The 17,927-nt window shown below is 40.5% G+C and overlaps 1 pseudogene across 1 annotated transcript; it reads left to right on the top strand.

Moving 5' to 3' along the window:
* Positions 1–1,030: 1,030 nt before the first annotated feature.
* On the top strand, positions 1,031–15,307 carry LOC308241256 (dynein light chain roadblock-type 1-like; annotated as a pseudogene). The gene is made up of 2 exons: positions 1,031–1,172; positions 14,980–15,307. The product of its transcript is annotated as a dynein light chain roadblock-type 1-like (transcript).
* The last annotated feature ends 2,620 nt before the right edge of the window (positions 15,308–17,927 follow it).

Here is a 17,927-nt window from a genome sequence, read left to right as displayed (position 1 = left end):
GCAGCTGGGCAGCCACCATCTGAGGCTTGCCTGCACCTTGGGCCGGCCCTGGGTGGCTGGGGGCTGAGGGGACTGGGGGATTCCTGGGGCTGGCCCGGCCATACCACGTGCCTGCTGCCCTGGTGGGGCTGAGGGGACTGGGAACCACCATCTTGTGGCTGTGGGTGCCACCATCTATGAGAGCGTGGCAGTCAATTAGCATATTTCCTCCTTATTGTCTGTGGGCACCACCATCTTTGTGAGGGTGTGATGGATGGTCAATTAGCATATTCCCTCTTTATTAGATAGGATTGCCAAAACTTGGAAACAACCATGATGTCACTGGTGAATAGAAAAACAAATTTCAGTCCATCCCAATAATGGAATAGCATTTAGTGCTAAAAATAAATGAGCTATCAAACCATAAAAACATATAGAAGAAACTTAAGTGCTTGTTATGAAGTGAAAGAAGACAATCTGGAAACATAATATATGATTCCAACATTCTGGAAAAGTCAAGCTATGCAGAGGGTAAAGGATAAGTGACTGCCAGGGATTGGGGAGAAAGAATGGATAAATTCGCAGACTTCATAGCATTTTTAGGGCAAAAAATTATTCTATGGCATTATAATGGCACATACATATAATTATATTGGTTTAATTGTGTTTCATTTTATTGTACTTTGCAGATATTGCATTTTTTTTTCAAATTGAAGGCTTCATTGATAGGCCTGCATCAATTAAGTCTATCAGCACCATTTTCCCCACAGCATTTTCTCATTTGGTGTCTCAGTGTCACATTTTGATAATTCTCTAGAATATTTCAAATTGTATTATCATTATTATTATCATTATTACTATTATTATGGTGATCTGTGATCAGTGATCTTTAATGTTACTATTGTAATTATTTTGGGGCATTATTATTAGTAGTATTGTTATTATTATAAGTGGAGCCTGAAGATGTGATGAATTACTACAATCTTATGATAAAACTTTAAAGGATGAGGGGATGCTTTTAATGTATGAACAAAGAAAGTGGTCTCTTGAGATGGAATCTACTTCTGGTGAAAATGCTATGAAGATTGTTGAAATGACAACAAAGCATTTAGAATACTACATGAACTTAGTTGATAAAACAGTGACAGGGTTTGAGAAGGCTGAGTCAAATTTTGAAAGAAGTTCTACTGTGGGTAAAATACTATTAAACAACATCCCATGTGCAGAGAGATTGTTCATGAAAGAAAGAGTCCATCCATACAGCAAACTTCATTGTTGACTTATTTTAAGAAATTTCCATGGCCACCCAAACTTTCAGCACTCACCACCCTGTTCATTCATCAACCATCAACATCAAAGCAACACTTTCCCTCAGTCAGCAGCTCAACATCGAGGCAAGACTTTGTTAGAACTGGCTGAAGGTTTGGAAGATGGTTAGCATTTTTAAACAACAAAGCATTTTGTAAATTAAGGTATGTACATTGTTTTTTTAAAGAAACAATGCTATTTCATACTTAATAGATTATAGTATAGTGTAAACATAACTTTTATATGCACTGGAAAACCAAAAAATGTGTGACTTTATTGTGATGTTCTAGAACTGAACCCACAATATCTCTGAAGTATGACTGTACATTTGTGGCAACCCACAGAATGTAAAACACCAAGAGTGAACCCCAATGTACAGTGTGGACTTGGGGTTCTAATGATGTGTCAATGTAAATTGCTTGATTGTAGCAAATGCACCACTCTGGTGAAGAGTTTTTATAGCAGGGGAGGCTGTAAAAGTGAGAGTGAGGAGGTGTACGTGGGAAGCCTCATATCTTCTCAAGTTTTTCTGTGAACTTAAAACTGAATTAAAGTCTATATAAACAAACTGAAAACTCTATTAAAAAGCAGAATTAGACATTTGCAGGACTTAATGTGCCTCTAAGACACCTTTAGTCATCTGAAATACAGTTTGAAACCATCAACTGAAACATTTTTTTATTTCATCACTAATGATAACACCATCAGAAGCCACAATACAGTTCACATAGTTTGAGCACACACCTATTCAGGAACTTTAGTAAATTTTTATAAACAGCATCTTTGTTGCTCACTGCTTCTTATGAGCCAAATATTGTCTTTAACTATTTTTGCGTGCAAGGACAGAGATGTACAAGAGATCAGTGAGTTGCTCCAGGTCACAGAGAAAATAGAAAAGTTAGTAAATAAGAACAGAAAAGAGCCTCAATCCAAGGCTCTTGTATCCCAATCTGGCACACCTTTATTCTGGTCTCTGATTCTGTGGGGTTGAGTAGGACATAGGGATACCCAGTATGAGAAAAACAGACTGAGCATACTCAGGCCATCTGTGCCTTCATAAGACTTTGCTTTGTGAACATTCCAGAAAGCTGCCTGAAGGGTGGTGGAGAAACCTGTCTGTGCAGAAGGCAGAAAACAAATCTGGTGCTGCCCAGAAGGGTCCTCTCTGCCCCTTTTAGGTGAACTAGTGTGGAAAATGTTGGAGAGGCCACAGAAAGAGGTACTTGAATTTCCTGTTCTCCATTCAGGGGTCCTCATTTTTTTTTCTGAGTGGTTATTATGTGAAGACTAGAGGCCCAGTACATGGATTCGTGCACTGGTGGGGTCCCTCAGCCTGGCCTGTGCCCTCTTTCAATTTGGGACCCCTCGGGGGATGTCAGACTGCTGATTTTGGCCTGATCCCCGCAGGCCAGGCTGAAGGACCCCACCTGTCCCCGAATCCATGCACCGGGCCTCTAGTATGCATATAAGATCTTTGGTTAATCTCTTCCCCCACCCCCTTCCCTCTGAGATTCATCAGTCTGTTCCATGTTTCCATGCCTGTGCATTGAGCGTCTGCCCCCTGGTGGTCAGTGCGTGTCATAGCTACCAGTTGAATGGTCAAACAGTTGCTTAGGCTTTTATATATAGAGATACTGTTCTGGACAAGACAAAGAAGGTCTTGAGGTAGAGGAAACAGCAATGCAAAAGCAGGCCCTGATGTGTGGGAGGAGTGGAAGATCCCTGCTGTTGAATTCTAGTGAATCTGGGAGAAGGCCCTGGAGAAGAAGTGATCATGAAGAGGAGGAGTCTGAAGTATCGGGGAGAGCCAGTGGCAGGGCAGAAGAGGTCTACCTGTTTGTGTTTTATGTCATTCAAGCATGTTTCCTCATGATCTGCTTTAAGGCTTCCTCCCGTTCAGCCCATGTGTTTACCTCAATGTAGATGAAGAGCCTCTGGCTAGAAAGGGAGGAGGTCTGCTACGGTACCACAGCCACGCAGGATACTTACTAAGTTAGAAAGGGAGGGAAGTAGAGGGATAAACAATTGAGCTCTGTTTCCTGAGCCACAGAGCTGGCACCAGGCTGTGCTGAAGGAAAGACAAACCAGAGCCTTGTTTTCCAATGGGTACTGCCCACCAAGGCCTCTTCTCGGAAAGCGTTCTGGGAAAAAGCCAGTTAGGCTAATTTTCACCTGCTCAGTGTGTGTGTGTGTGTGTGTGTGTGTGTGTGTGTGTGAAGTAGGAGGCATTTTTTTTTGGATCATATTTGTTCAACTGCCTCTTGCATAGTTTTCTAATTAAGGAGTTTGGCATTTAAGTTCCTAGGAATTTCTATTCTATTCCTTATGATCCCATAATACTGAAGTTCCATGGTCCCCTGCACACTGTCAATTCCTAGCTCCTGCTCAGGCTTTTTCTATTCTGGTTAACTCAAATTCCTTCTTTCCTTTTATTTAGCCTCAGTCACTTTCATCAGAGTTTTTGGATCCATCTGAGGCTGACATCAGTTGAGCTTTTTTTTTAAGTTCCATAAAGGCTTTTGTGTGAAGAAAACAATACTTACAGTAGCCTGCATTATCACAGTTCTAAATTTAAAAACTTGCTTTTCTTAAGCTTTTAAGTACCTTCATTGCAAAAAAGCTAGTGAATTAAGAATTTTTAGATTGAAATTAAGCACAATTTGTACTTGTTAATTGTTAGGTTAGTTTATACATTTCACAAACAAAATATGCATAATTCTTTAGATACTATATATAAACTTAATTATTTTATATTTTTAATGGATTCAACAAATGAATGCATAAATTCATTAATTTGAATGTTTCTATATATGTAAACACATTTTACAGACCTGGTAACTTATATTCTTGTCAATATTTCCATCTATAGTCCATCTTTCATATAATCGATTTCCTCAGGAACCTTAAGCAACTAAGAAAGCCAACATACAACCCCATAAACAAAATAATCTCAAGCACATAAACAACTATAAACTAATATATGTAAAGCTAATAAATGTATAGATTTACATATGATTTTCTTAAGCATTTTAACAACTTAAAATCTAAAGTCATAAATTTAGTAAATCAGTATTATCTTAACTATTGAAAATTGACTGCAAACATAAATGAGTAAAAAAATCCTTTGTCTACTATGTAGTTGCTTTTAAACATCTTTAATACAAAGCATATATAAAGCAATAACATAATTTTGTTATATTTTCATAAATAAATATATTGAAAGAACCATAATATATTTATTTTTTCCTCATTTATATGCTTATTTTTGTGTACAGTCTCAGACATGCAAAGTCCTTTACATAACTAAATAAAACAGAGTCATCATTTCAGTCCCACCACAGTAGCTGAGATTATACACTCAGAGTCCTTGGTCAGAGATTTGATAACAATGCTGTGGACTTGGGGTTACTGGTAATTGATCAATGAATTAAAGCCTGGAAGATGTGAACCAATACACAGCATATCCCAAAAAGATTTAGCTCAGTTTATAGAGTAATCCCCTTTCAGGGGGTCTGCTATGTTAATGGAAAACTCATTGGTATATCAACTTAGATATATACACTGAGTGGCCAGATTATTATGACCACCCCATCAGTACTTCATTGGGCCACTTTTTGCCTTCAATACTGCAGCGATTCTTCTTGGCATTGACTCCATGAGATATTGAAAGGTGATGCGAGGAATCTGACACCATGCCTGATGAATAGCACTGTCCAGTTCTGTGAAATTTGATGGTTGTGGAACCAGCTGCCTGATGGCTATTTTAACTTCGTCCCACAAATGCTCAATTGGATTGAGATCTGGTGATTGTGGGGGCCACTTAAGCAATATAAAGTCTCCCCCATGTTCTTGAAACCACTCCTGCACAATACGAGCACCGTGGCATGGCACATTATCTTATTGGAAGAAGCCATTTCCATTGGGATATGCCATCAACAAGATAGGATGAACTTGATCAGCAATGATACTTAGGTTTGTTGTGCTATTCAGATGTTGTTTCACACAAATTAAAGTGCCCAAATCATGCCAGGAAAACATGCCCCAAACCATAACACTGCCCCCACCAGCTTGAAGGGTTGTACTCACGTATGCTGTTTCTGTGAAATTCTCACTCTGCCATCTGCATGATGCAACTGGAAACGTGATTCATCAAACCACATGATTTTTTCCAATGCTCAACTGTCCAATTCTTGTGTTCCTGTGTGAATTGGAGACATTTAATCTTGGTAACTGCAGACAGCAAAGGTGTTCGAACAGGCCTTCGGCTTCCATATCCCATATGATGCAGTGTACGGCTAATTTGCCTACAAACGTCAGGTGGTCATAATAATCTGGCCACTTAGTGTATAAGTCCTGGCCCTTTTTCCAGTTCCACCTTATTCATGTATGCTTACAACATCATATCACTTGATTTGGATAGATGAAACTGTAGCACACACCCAGATTTCAATTTCTTTGTTTCCTGATTGGAATAACTAGATGTTGTGCAATATTGCTTTAGTAACCACCCTTATTTAAGCTAGACAAGGCAGGAAATGAAGACATGGAGTAAGTCTAGTGCTTTAGCTTCCTAGAACTGATGTAACACAGTACCACAAAATGGGTTGCTTATTGTCTCACCGTTATAGAGGCTAGGAGTCTGAAATTAAGGGGTTGGCAGAGCCATATTCTCTGACATCTGTGGGGAACAACTTCCTTGCCTCTTCCTAGCTTCTGATGGTTTTCTGGTAATCTTTGGCATTCCATGGCTTGTGAAATAGATCACTCCAATATTTATTCTTCACCTGGAGTTCTCCCTGTGACTCTCTTCACACTGCCTTCTTTTTATGAGGACACCAGTCATATTGCATTAGAGATCCAGCCTACTCCAGCATGACCCCATCTTAGCTTAACATTATATTGACACTGACCCTAACTCCAAGTAAGTTCGCATTCTGAAGAACCAAGGGTGAGGGCTTCAACCTACCTTTTTGGGGAGGACACGATTTAATCAATAACACCATGGTAGAATCAATAGGCTGTAGATACTTGTCATGTTAAGTGGACTTTCTCAACCTGGCACTATTGACAGTTTGGACTGGACAACTCTTTGCTGTGGAGGGCTGTCCTGTGCATTTTAAGATGTTTAGCTGCATCCCTGGCCTCTACCTATTAGACTCCAATAGCATTCTCTTAGCAGCCAGCTGTGACAACCAGACATTTCCAAATGCCTCCTGGGGAGCTGGTGTGTGTGTGTGTTGAAATTTCCCTCAGTTGAGAAGCACAGATAAAGGGTGAAGTAAACCATAGATAAGGGACAGGTGGAGTTGGAGCACCTGAGGAAGTAAACAAGAGGCTGTCTTATGGCAGTGGGAAATGTGGAAATGCGGTCATGAAAGAGAAGCACTTTCTATACTAACAAAGATTAGGATGCCAGCATAGAAGTGAGTGTCTGATGTAGGGTGAGAACTAGGTTTCTAAAGGGGAAGAGGCCAGGAAATTGAAAGAACCAGTGATGTACATATTGATACAATAAAAAATTAGGACGAAAGTCGTTTAGGAGATAGTGACCGTTAGCCAGGAACTAAAATCTTCAAAGAATAAAGGAAAAAGACCTGAGGGAAGTAGATGATTATAAGAAAGAGAAGGGATAAGTAAATTGATCATTTTAGATTCAAAGAAGGGGTTTTTCATGCAGTCATAAAAGAAAATGTCCTAGAAGTGCCAATGAGGGGCAAAAAAGACACTTCCTAACACCATACCCTGGGCCAGTGGACCAAAGAAGGCAAAACCACTGCAGGGGGCTATCGGGGAACACTGTCCTCAAGGGACACTGGGTTCAGTGGGTGTAGAGATGAAAGGAAGCCTTCAGAAAAAAGGTTGAGGACACAGGGGTGTCTGCCGATGACTGTTCGTGAGTACTAAGGAACAGAGTTGAAGAATTTCAGGAGTTGGGGTCAGGGGGAGGCAGAGTCAGAAAGGGAATTCATAGCACCTTATAACGCTTAGTGTCTGGAAAAGGAGTTCTTTTCTAGGAGTCAACCCCCGGCTTCTACCAGTGACTGACATAAACAGGGAAAAAGACATGTCAGGGAATGTTGAAAAAAATGGTGCACTTGAGATGTGGGGGAAGGGGTCTTGTCAAGAGCATGGGAATTTCTGGGAATCCCTCTTGATCTCCCATGATGGATTGTCAGGGTCATTTCTCATCAGCCCTGAGTGGTAGCTCTGAGGGAAGCTTCTGTTTCTGGGGGCTGTAGTTTCCACCAATAAGATAGAGAAAAAAGATGTTGGGCTTTGGAACCTGACTCACCTGAGTCTGTGCCCCAGCTCTGCTACTAAGGAAGAGGGGTGACTTTTGTCTTTTTTGACACAAGCCCCTTTTCGTTTGCCTGTCAACAGTAGCTCCTCAGAAAGTGACAGTGTCTACGTAATCATCTGGCTGTAGGAGAATCTCAGCACATTATGTGAAATTTTCCTAAGGGAAAGGATATCTGTGTTGGTCGAAAAATGACATGCACATTTAAGTTTTTAAGCAAAAATCTCACCAACATATATGCTAAAATGTTTGCTGAGTTGTGCAGATATGAATAATGCAGTTACGCTTTATTTTAATATTTTTTGCACTTTCATATAACCCATGGGAAGAAATACATCTTATATTATTTATGACACAGAGTACATGCTCAGGAGCATTTAATGAATTAATAGTTGTCCTTATTGCATGTTATGCACTCTAGTAAATTCCTTTTCCCCCATTGTTTCACGTAGAAGCCATTTTAAGTTCATTGTATGATCCCAAATTTGAAGCAACTTTAACCTATTTCAAGAATATTTATTGAGCACCTTTTATGTGCCTGGTTTTGATGGCCACTGGGAATAAGATGCGGAGTCTGTTGCCCACGCCACTGAGAAAAACAAATTAAGTGCTATATTAAGCACCAAAATATAAATCTGTAAAAGTACTACAGGATCTTAGCCTGGAAAAACTGAAAACAGTCTTTAAGAAGAGAGAACATTTAAACTGTGCCTCACAGGATTTTGTTAAGACAAAAAATGTATCATGAAAACGTGTATTCTGTTCCAAATGGTTGCTTCTTAAGTGGAGCCTTATTACAGAGTTCTGAGTTATACAAATATTATTTTACCGCTTTCCCAAGTCTTCAAATTTTAGGAGAAACAGTTTGTTTATGTAGAACTATCTTTCTGTTGGTTGCCTAACTATAGCCTCAAAGGCAATCCCGCAAAGGAAATAACAGGAGAGGATAGACTTGGATAAAGAAATGACAAATGAGAAAGCCTTCTGGAAGTACAGTAGCTTCCCCTGTATCTGCCAGTGGGGATGCCTGAAAGAACACATATATTCTTTCCTATACATACAGATCTAGGATAGAGTTTAATTTACAAATCAGACACAGTAAGAGATGAAAACAAAACCCACTAATAAAATAGAACAATTATAGAAATACTAGGAGTCCAGGCCCTCCCCCAGCGCAGGCACGCAGAGGCCCCTGCCACCCCGCCCTTGACACTGCGCACACAACCTCCTCCTGTCCAGTCGACCCATTATGGCATCCCGGTTAATTAGCATATTTCTCTATTATAGATATAGACACTATAATAAAAGTTATGCTGCATTATTAAGTAAAATAAGGGTGACTTGAACATAAGCACTGCGATGTCACAACAGTCACTCTGATAACTGAGCCAGAGGCTACTACTACTAGTAAGTGATTAATGGGTGGGCCACATTTACAGCAGAGACACTGGGCACAGGGATGATTGAAGAGCATGCAACTTAAAACTTATGAATTGTTTATTCCTAGAATTTTCCACTTAATATTTTTGGACCATGATCTGATTTCAAGTAACTGAAACTGCAGAAAGAGAAACCATGGATAAGGGGAGATTACTCTATGTCCATTGGATATACCAGGAGAAGCACATACCAAGCTGGTGAGACCTAATCTTCCTGCCAGGCATTCTTTATCATGTTGACCTTGCTGGGACTACAAGAAAACATTTAGCTCTCTGCACCCAAAATAACTTGCAGTTTTCTAGGGAGGGGGACAGAGAAATTAAAGAGGAAGACAGGTGGGAGTGCGTGGAGCCATGTGATGAGGACATCTCACCTAGGGTACAGTGGGGTGGGACTCAGCAGAAGATCCCTGGAGGAGGGGGCAGGTGGAATCTAGATATATGTTCATTTTTTTTTTTTTATCAGAAGTTGTGCATTCAAGTTCTATGAGTGGTCAAGCAGGGAACCAACATGAGTGAAGCAGCCTGAGTATAAGACAAGATGTGGTGGGGTCTCTGGCAAACCAAGAGCCATGGGCAGTCTAAAGAAAAGAGTGGGTTTTTACAAGAGGAGACCCTCTAGAACAGTGGTCGGCAAACTGCGTCTCACGAGCCACATGTGGCTCGCAAGTTGCGGTTTATCGCTCTGTTGACTAATGAGTTTGCCGACTACTGGACTAGACTAAATGTTACCGTGTAGTTGGAAGCTGTGAGGATTAGGCAATTGTGGCATATTGTGTGCAAAGAGGTAAAGGGTAGTATATGACAGTGGTTGGCAAACTCATTAGTCAACAGAGTGGCAAACCGCGGCTCACAAGCCACGGTTTGCCGACCACTGCTCTAGCACAAGCATGTCAAACTCAAAGGCTAACACAGGCCAAATAAACAAGGTTTAAGTTTATGTGGGCTGCAAAAAAAAAAAAGCTTTAATTTTCATAGAAACCTAGGTTTATTTTGATAGAGACATGATGAATACAATGGGCTGAAATAAATGAGTAATCATTAACATAAAATAATGGAACATTTTAATAAAAATTAATATTTTTTCTTGAATATTAACTTACCAGACACTGAATAGCTGCACAAATAAATAATAGTAACACAAATAAACTGATTTTTCTTGTTCTCTGAAAGCGAATATTTCCTGTTGCACACACCAAACAAGTCAGTCCAAGACTAATGACATGGCAATTGGCTGCTAAAATATTCACTGCTAGTATTGGTGGAGAGAAATGGTATGCCTGCGCATGAGGCACATAAGGGAAATGAATAGGGAAATGAATGCAACACAATTATAGTAATCAGTCATTAGCGAACGTTGTAGTTCATTATTAATAACTAGAGGCCCGGTGCACGAAATTCCTGCACGGGGGGAGGTGTCCTTCAGCCCAGCCTGCACCCTCTCCAATCTGGGACCCCTTGAGGGATGTCCGACTGCCCATTTAGGCCTGATCCCACCAGGCTGGCGGACAGCCCTCTCACAATCCACAACTGCTGGCTCCCAACTGCTCGCCTGCCTGCTTTCCTGATTGCCCCTAACCGCTTCTGCCTGCCAGCCTGATCACTCCCTAACCACTACCCTGCCAGCCTGATTGATGCCTAACTGCTTCCCTGCTAGCCTGTTTGCCCCTAACTGCCCTCCCCTGCAGGCTTGATCATCCCCAACTGCCCTCCCTTGCAGGCCTGGTCCCTCCCAACTGCCCTCCCCTGCTGGCCATCTTGTGGCGGCCATCTTGTGTCCACATGGGGGCAAGATCTTTGACCACATGGGGTCAGCCATCTTGTGTGTTGGAGTGATGGTCAATCTGCATATTACTCTTTTATTAGATAGGATAGAGGCCTGGTGCATGGATGGGGGCCAGCTGGTTTGCCCTGAAGGGTGTCCTGGATCAGGGTGGGGGTTCTCTTGGGGTGTGAGGCGGCCTGGGCGAGGGGCCTGTGGTGGTTTGCAGGACGGCCACGCCCCCTGGCGACCCAAGCGGAGGCCCTAGTATCCGGGATTTATTTATCTTCTACAATTGAAACTTTGTAGCCTGGAGCAGAGCCAAGCCTTCTGCTCGCTTCGTGGTGGAGGCAGCCATTTCTGTTGGGATTTATTTATCTTCTATAATTGAAACTTTGTAGCATTGAGTGGAGGCCTGGGCCAGCCAGGGTGTGCGGAAAGCTTGGCTTCCTCCATTGCTGGGGAAACCCAAGCTTCCCTCCTGCTCTCTCTGTGGCTGCAGCCATCTTGGTTGGGGGTTAATTTGCATACTCGCTCCTGATTGGATGGTGGGCGTGGTTTGTGGATGCAGTGGAGATACAGTCAATTTGCATATTACTCTTTTATTAGATAGGATTATGTATAACAGGATATTATAAAAATTAAGTTATGAAGATTTTATTAAAACATTTTTTATATACCATTATATTGGCTGGGCCGCAAAAATATTCATTGTGGGCTGCATGTGGCCCATGGGCCACCAGTTTGACATGCTTGTTCTAGAAGATCTAATAATTGAAACAAAACAAACCAAAAAACTGAGTCAGATTACTCGCTTTTATAGACTATTTTCTGATTTTGTTAAATACTTTGTAGGCCTAACAAAACACATCTGCTAACAGATGAGGTCATTTATGACCAACATTTGATTTCTGCTCAGTTAATAAGCCTTTCCCAGAATTCTATGTTTTTAAAATGAAAATTTCCTTATTGGAAGTAACTGTTTAGTTAAGGAGAAAGTGACCTAATGTGCTAATTCACAATACAAAAGTAAATGGAACTAGTGTTTTCTACATCTCTCTTATGGGCTAGGTACCAGGAAAATAACTTGTAGCATCTTAGAAAGAGACAGTGGTTTTAGAATGGGATAAAGTCTGTGGAGCCTTGGAGAAGATGTAGGATGAAACACTGTAAAGGCAAGGGATGAAACAGGGTAAGAATGCTCCAGGAGAGGCCCTCTTCTGTTTTTGTGCTTTTACCTTCTTGGCAGAGTTGGGGAAAAAGAGATTTTTTTAGCAAGGGTCTACTCTGACTATTATCCTGTTTCAGTAATAAATTAGTTCTCTCTCTCTCTCTCTCAATCTAGGAACTATTGTTATCTCATGAACAGTTTGTGGTCATGAGTCTCTAGGATTTGGACCTACCTCTAATCTGATTTAGCTTCTGTTTAGTGGACTATAGAGGAATTGATGTAATGGGAACAGGAGAATAGGTGAAGGGATGAGGAAAGAGAAGGGTTGGGAAGGAGGGCAATATGGAGCACGTGGGCTTCCCCATGTGGAAGCAGCTGTGTCCCCACGGAGACAGACCCTAGGGAAGGTAAATGACCTTTCTTTCTCTCTCCCTCTTCCCTTCCCTTCCCTACATGCCCTTTTCTCCTCTCTCTCTCTCTCTCTCTCTCTCTCTCTCTCTCTCTCTCTCTCTCCTGTTCCTCTTTTTTTTTTTTTTAATTTCTTAAATGAGACATTCCACTGGATACATCAAGATTTGGAGAGATTGAAGGCAGTGAAAATTTAATACCATTGTTTACTATTCTTCCAGGAACCTTTGACATACCAGCCAAAATGTATGCATTTCACAGGAACCAAGGCACCAAGCAAAGCCTCATCCAAATCTCAGAGCCTGAGAGCATGCTGTGCCCTGGTGCAGCCTGCCTTCGTTGACGGATCCTTTAAAACATTCTGCCTTCCTAGAGTCTCTATAAGCGTTACTCAGAGCATAAACTCTGACTTTTAGTTGTGATAAAAGACCTGAAGGGTTTCCTGGGGCGGGGGGGGGGGGGGGGGGCGGGAAGAGGCGCAAAATAAATGTTCAAAAGGTTAAAAAAGGTGCAGGGGCATCTTTACTATGAATAACTTGTGCGTAAATGCTGTCATTTTCAGGCCCGTCTTGTGTCACTTGAGAGAATCAGATGAATCCACTGGAGGAGATAAACAGTATATCTTCATGGAACATGAGTAGTCTCACTAGTTAGGCCATGATAACTGAGAGATTTTCTTTACCAAATACCATCCTGGGCTTTTCTAGTTGCCAAGTTCCTGCAGCCCCTGACATCGAGGGAGCCCCAAAGAAAAGATGTCCGAGTTCTAGGGACCTAATTCTTAGAAGGGAAAAATATAACCACTATTAAGGGTGACTATACCATATGGGAGGGAACAAACATTTATTTAGCACCAATGCAATTATGAGAATTTTGAGTTCCGAGGCCAGCTAATGGCTCAAAGAAAGAGGTTATGGTAATATTAAGAAGGCGGCTTCTTTATTTGTCTGTAGGAAAGCTGTTTCTCTGTAAGTGTGGGAAGCATCAGATGAATAAACTTCAGAGAGATGGTTGCACAGATATGAAGCTCTGGGTATTCCCAGTCTATTTTCCAGTCAAGGTCAACACTGGCTTCTTTCTGCCTGGAAACTAATCTTCCTGTTTGGACCTAACTGAACCCAACCAGAAACAGTGAACAATAATGTGAGTAAAATCTGGGCATTCCTGAGTAGTGATTCCAGAAAACTATAGTCAGAAATCTGCAAATATGATAAAATAAAAGTATAAAAGAATCCTAAAAGACACCCAATCCCATGCAATGAAATTTCCCTCCTGACCATTCAACCACTGAACCACTACTCCAATTGCCAAAGGCCAACGATTTCATAATTCAGCCCCTCGCACGCACGCTGGAGCATTTCTAATGATTAGAAAGTTCGCCCTTTACTTTCTACCACTTGGTTCTAGTTCTGTTCTCTGGATCTCTGTATTATTTTCCTAGTGCTACTATAACAGATTATCATACATTTTGTGGCTTACAACAACAGAAATGTATTTTCTCATTGCTCTGGAGGCGGGAAGTCCACAGGGCTACACACTCTGAAGGCTCTGTGGTAGTCTGTTCTTTGTCTCTTCTAGCTTTTGGTGGCTCCACGCATTCTTCGGCTTGTTGCCACATCACTCCAATCTCTGCTCCTATGGTCCCACTGCCTTTTCCTCTTCTCTGAGTCTCTTATAAAGACACTGTTCATTGGATTTAGGACATGCGGAGATAATTCAGGATGACCTCATCTCAAGGTCCTTATCTTAAAGGTGCACATACCTATTTTCCAAATAAGACCACACTCTCAGGTTCTAGAGATTAGGATGTGGACCAAATTACTTTACGAAAGAGTAAAGCGGTCTGTTTAATGAAACCAAACCTGGGTTTTAGGTATTACTTCCTGGAGAAATTCTCCAAAAGGTTTTGATCAAAATCACTTCAAAATTTTATCAAAATTCTTTTCATATAGTGTTGCCAGTTTATAACAGAAAATACTACTTAGCCTTCCCAAGTCTCCAGGATATTTGTTGTAGTTGTTGTTATTGTAGTATTTTGTTGTTGTAAAATAGAATAATGGTACCCTTTCTTAGGGTTGTGGTGTATATTAAATGACATACTATATGAACAGCAATCAACACTATGCTTGCTAAAATATCAAAGTAGTCAATAGATATTAGCTCTCTATTATCATTATTTTATAGTACTTTGAAGTTTTCAGTGTATAACCAGTAACTCTTCTGATTTAATCCTCATAATCTCATTACATCAGGATACAGAGACTTGGTAAGAGTTGCCTAATATTTCCACAATACAGTAAAACCTCGAATTAAAGAACTAATTTGGGCAAGGGGCTGTCTGTGAAAGTTGAAAGTCTGTTCTATAATAAAGTAGGTTTTGCAAATGTGTATGCTAAAAAATTGACAAATTAGTTTGTGTAATTGAAATTAAATATGTATGAAAAGTGCAATTTCACAGAAAAGTTTTTTGTATGTGTTACTATAATTTTAAATTTATCTTGAATAGGTCACGTAAATGCTTGCATTCACCAGTGACCTCGAGTCAACAAATGCACATGACTGGGGCATGGCTTAGTGCACATGGGAACATGGAACTGAGTTATAACTGCTGCAGAAAGTCATGCCCTGGCGGAGCTACCCCATCCATCTGAGGTGGCAGAGGTGGAGGAGACACTGAAGCATCCTCAGAGCCAGAAGGGAGTGCAAGGAATAGTTGTGGTGAACACAGAGGGATTTCCATTAAGAGCACCAAAGACAATCCCACCAATACACAGTATGCCAACCTCATGCACAACTTCACCTTGAAGGCCCGGATCATTGGACGTGAAGGTGACCCCCAGAATGACCTCACCTTCCTTCAAACCCGCTTCAAGAAAAATGAAATTATGGTCACATCAGATAAAGACTACTTCCTGATTGTAATTCAGAATCCAATTAAATAAACCACTCTCTTGGCTCCCTGCATCATTCCTTAAGTTAATGACCCCCCTTCCTGGATAATAGTGTTAATCATGTCAACCAACAGGCAGGTGGAAATCACCTTAGAGCCCATGTAGACCAATTCAGTGACCAAAGTGGGCTGCAGATCTGCTCCATCCCACCAAAACATCCCTCAGCTGACCAGTTTCCCTGAGTTCCCAGGGGAGGCCCTCTTTCCTCAAGCTCAGATTTCAGAACAAGAGCTTACGAGAGGCCCACATCCTGCTTTTTTCTGACCTTCCATTCACTGTGTTGCCCTTGTGCTTTCCTTTAACTAGCAATAACTGAAACTTAAAAAAAAGAAAGAAGTCATGCTCTGCGACAACAAGACCGATTGCCCCTTGTGATGTGGTATGATCACATGCTAATCATTCACTGAACATTGGTTATGAGTGGTGACTCTTGGATTTAAATATGTAGACTATAGTTAACAACAAAAAATAACCTGTTAATGTAATTATAAGAAAATCTTGGTTAAAAGCTTTTAAAAATTAACAGGGTGTTAATTTTCACATATGACATATTGACCGGAAATTTTGTATGTTAAATCGTGGTCCGCAAAATAGAGGGTTTATTGTAGTAGTTTAAGCATTAATTTTTTTTTCTTTCTTTATTGATTAAGGTATTACATATGTGTTCTTATCCTCCCATTGACCCCCCTTCCCCAGCTCATGCCGTCACCACCCTGGTGTCTGTGTCCATTGGTTATGCTTATATGCATGCATACAAGTCCTTTGGTTGATTGCTCACCCTTATCCTCCCCCTCCCCCACCTTCCCTCTGAGGTTTGAGCATCTGATCAATGCTTCTCTGTCTCTGGAACTGTTTTTGTTCATCAGTTTATGTTGTTCATTATATTCCATAAATGAGTGAGATCATGTGATATTTATCTTTCTCTGTGTGGCTTATTTTGCTTAGCATAATGCTCTCCAGGACCATCCATGCTGTTGCAAATAGTAGGAGTTCCTTCCTTTTTACGGCAGTGTAGTATTCCATTGTGTAGATGTACCACAGTTTTTTAATCCACTCATCTGCTGATGGGCACTTAGGCTGTTTCCAAATCTTAGCTATTGTAAATTGTGCTGCTATGAACATAAGGGTGCATATATCCTTTCTGATGGGTGTTTCTAGTTTCTTGGGATATATTCCTAAAAGTGGGATCACTGGGTCAAATTTGCCCTTCTTCTTCCCCCAAGTGACTTAAAGCAGTTTTAAAATATGTATATTTAAAAAGTAGTAAATTGGGAAAATCATCACCAAGTAAAAGGTGAGCACTCATATAAACTACAATGATAAATTCAATTCCATCAATTGATCATCAGATTTGGCTCTTACAAAATGTTAACGGTGTGTTTTCTGGATGCTGGAATAATGAGTTAATTTTCTCTCCTTCCTTCATTTTTGCTCTTCAAACTAAGAGCAGGGACACTCTAGTTATCAAGAAAGACAGTGATACTCCCAGAAGGTATGAAGTATCATTATTCCTACTTTATCATCTGCAACAGTGTACTCTTTGATAAAGCTTTGCAGGTAAAGAGAGTCACCCCAATTGGTAAAGGAAATGATTGCAAAACTCTCTGCCAGGTATCCTGATCATGGTGATCTTTGAATCCCAAACTCAATCCCATCTGACTACTTTCCTATTATGACCTTTGTTAAGAGAGTGACAGATTTAACACTTTGAACTTTAATGGGAGAATGAGAGCAGAGCATTTGGGATTATGTTTTCAAGAGTAATATAATTAAAGGTTGTTGATTGAGGAAAGATTTTTAAAATATATTTTATTGATTTTTTACATAGGAAGGGAGAGGGATAGAGAGCTGGAAACATCAATGAGAGAGAAACATCAATCAGCTGCCTCCTGCATACCCCCTACTGGGGATGTGCCCGCAACCAAGGTACATGCCCTCTGCTGGAATCGAACCTGGGACCCTTCAGTCCACAGGCCAACGCTCTATCCATGAGCCAAACCGGTTAGGGCTGATTGAGGAAAGATTTTATTGGGAATCCAGGTGAACAGGTGGCAAAGATAAATAGATCGTGAAAATAGAGGAGATGATAGTGTTCTTGCTTAGATAAAAGATCACACTCAAGTAATCAGTAACAAAGTTGGAAACTGGTTCTTTTTTTAAACTTGGGATTATGAGATTTTCAAACATATGCAAAAGTAGAAGAGTATAATGAACCTCAGTTTCAATAACGATCAACATATAAACAATCTTCTTCCCTTTCTCCATATCTAAGATATCATATCATTTCATTGTAATAATGCAGATCAAAGTATAAATTGAATGACAATAAATCCATTTCTAAATTTTATTTCCCATTTATGACATTATTTCAGGAATGTTCACAAGATAGTTTTTAAAAATATATGCAGGTAGGTTAATTTTACATGTTAAATTTCTTCAGGAAAAGGATTTGATTAGAACCTCCCTTTGCAACTATCTCTCAGGACTCAGTGCAGTTGGATAGCTGAAACAGTGCTCCATAAATGCTACCCACTGCAAGGCACATGCTGTTCTTATTACCATAAACACAACTGGCAGAAAGACATGTATAAAATAGTAAGGAGAAATGTAA

Source organism: Plecotus auritus, assembly GCF_963455305.1.
Source record: "Plecotus auritus genome assembly, chromosome: 2".
NCBI lineage: Eukaryota > Metazoa > Chordata > Mammalia > Chiroptera > Vespertilionidae > Plecotus > Plecotus auritus.
This window is presented reverse-complemented; position numbering and strand designations above follow the sequence as displayed.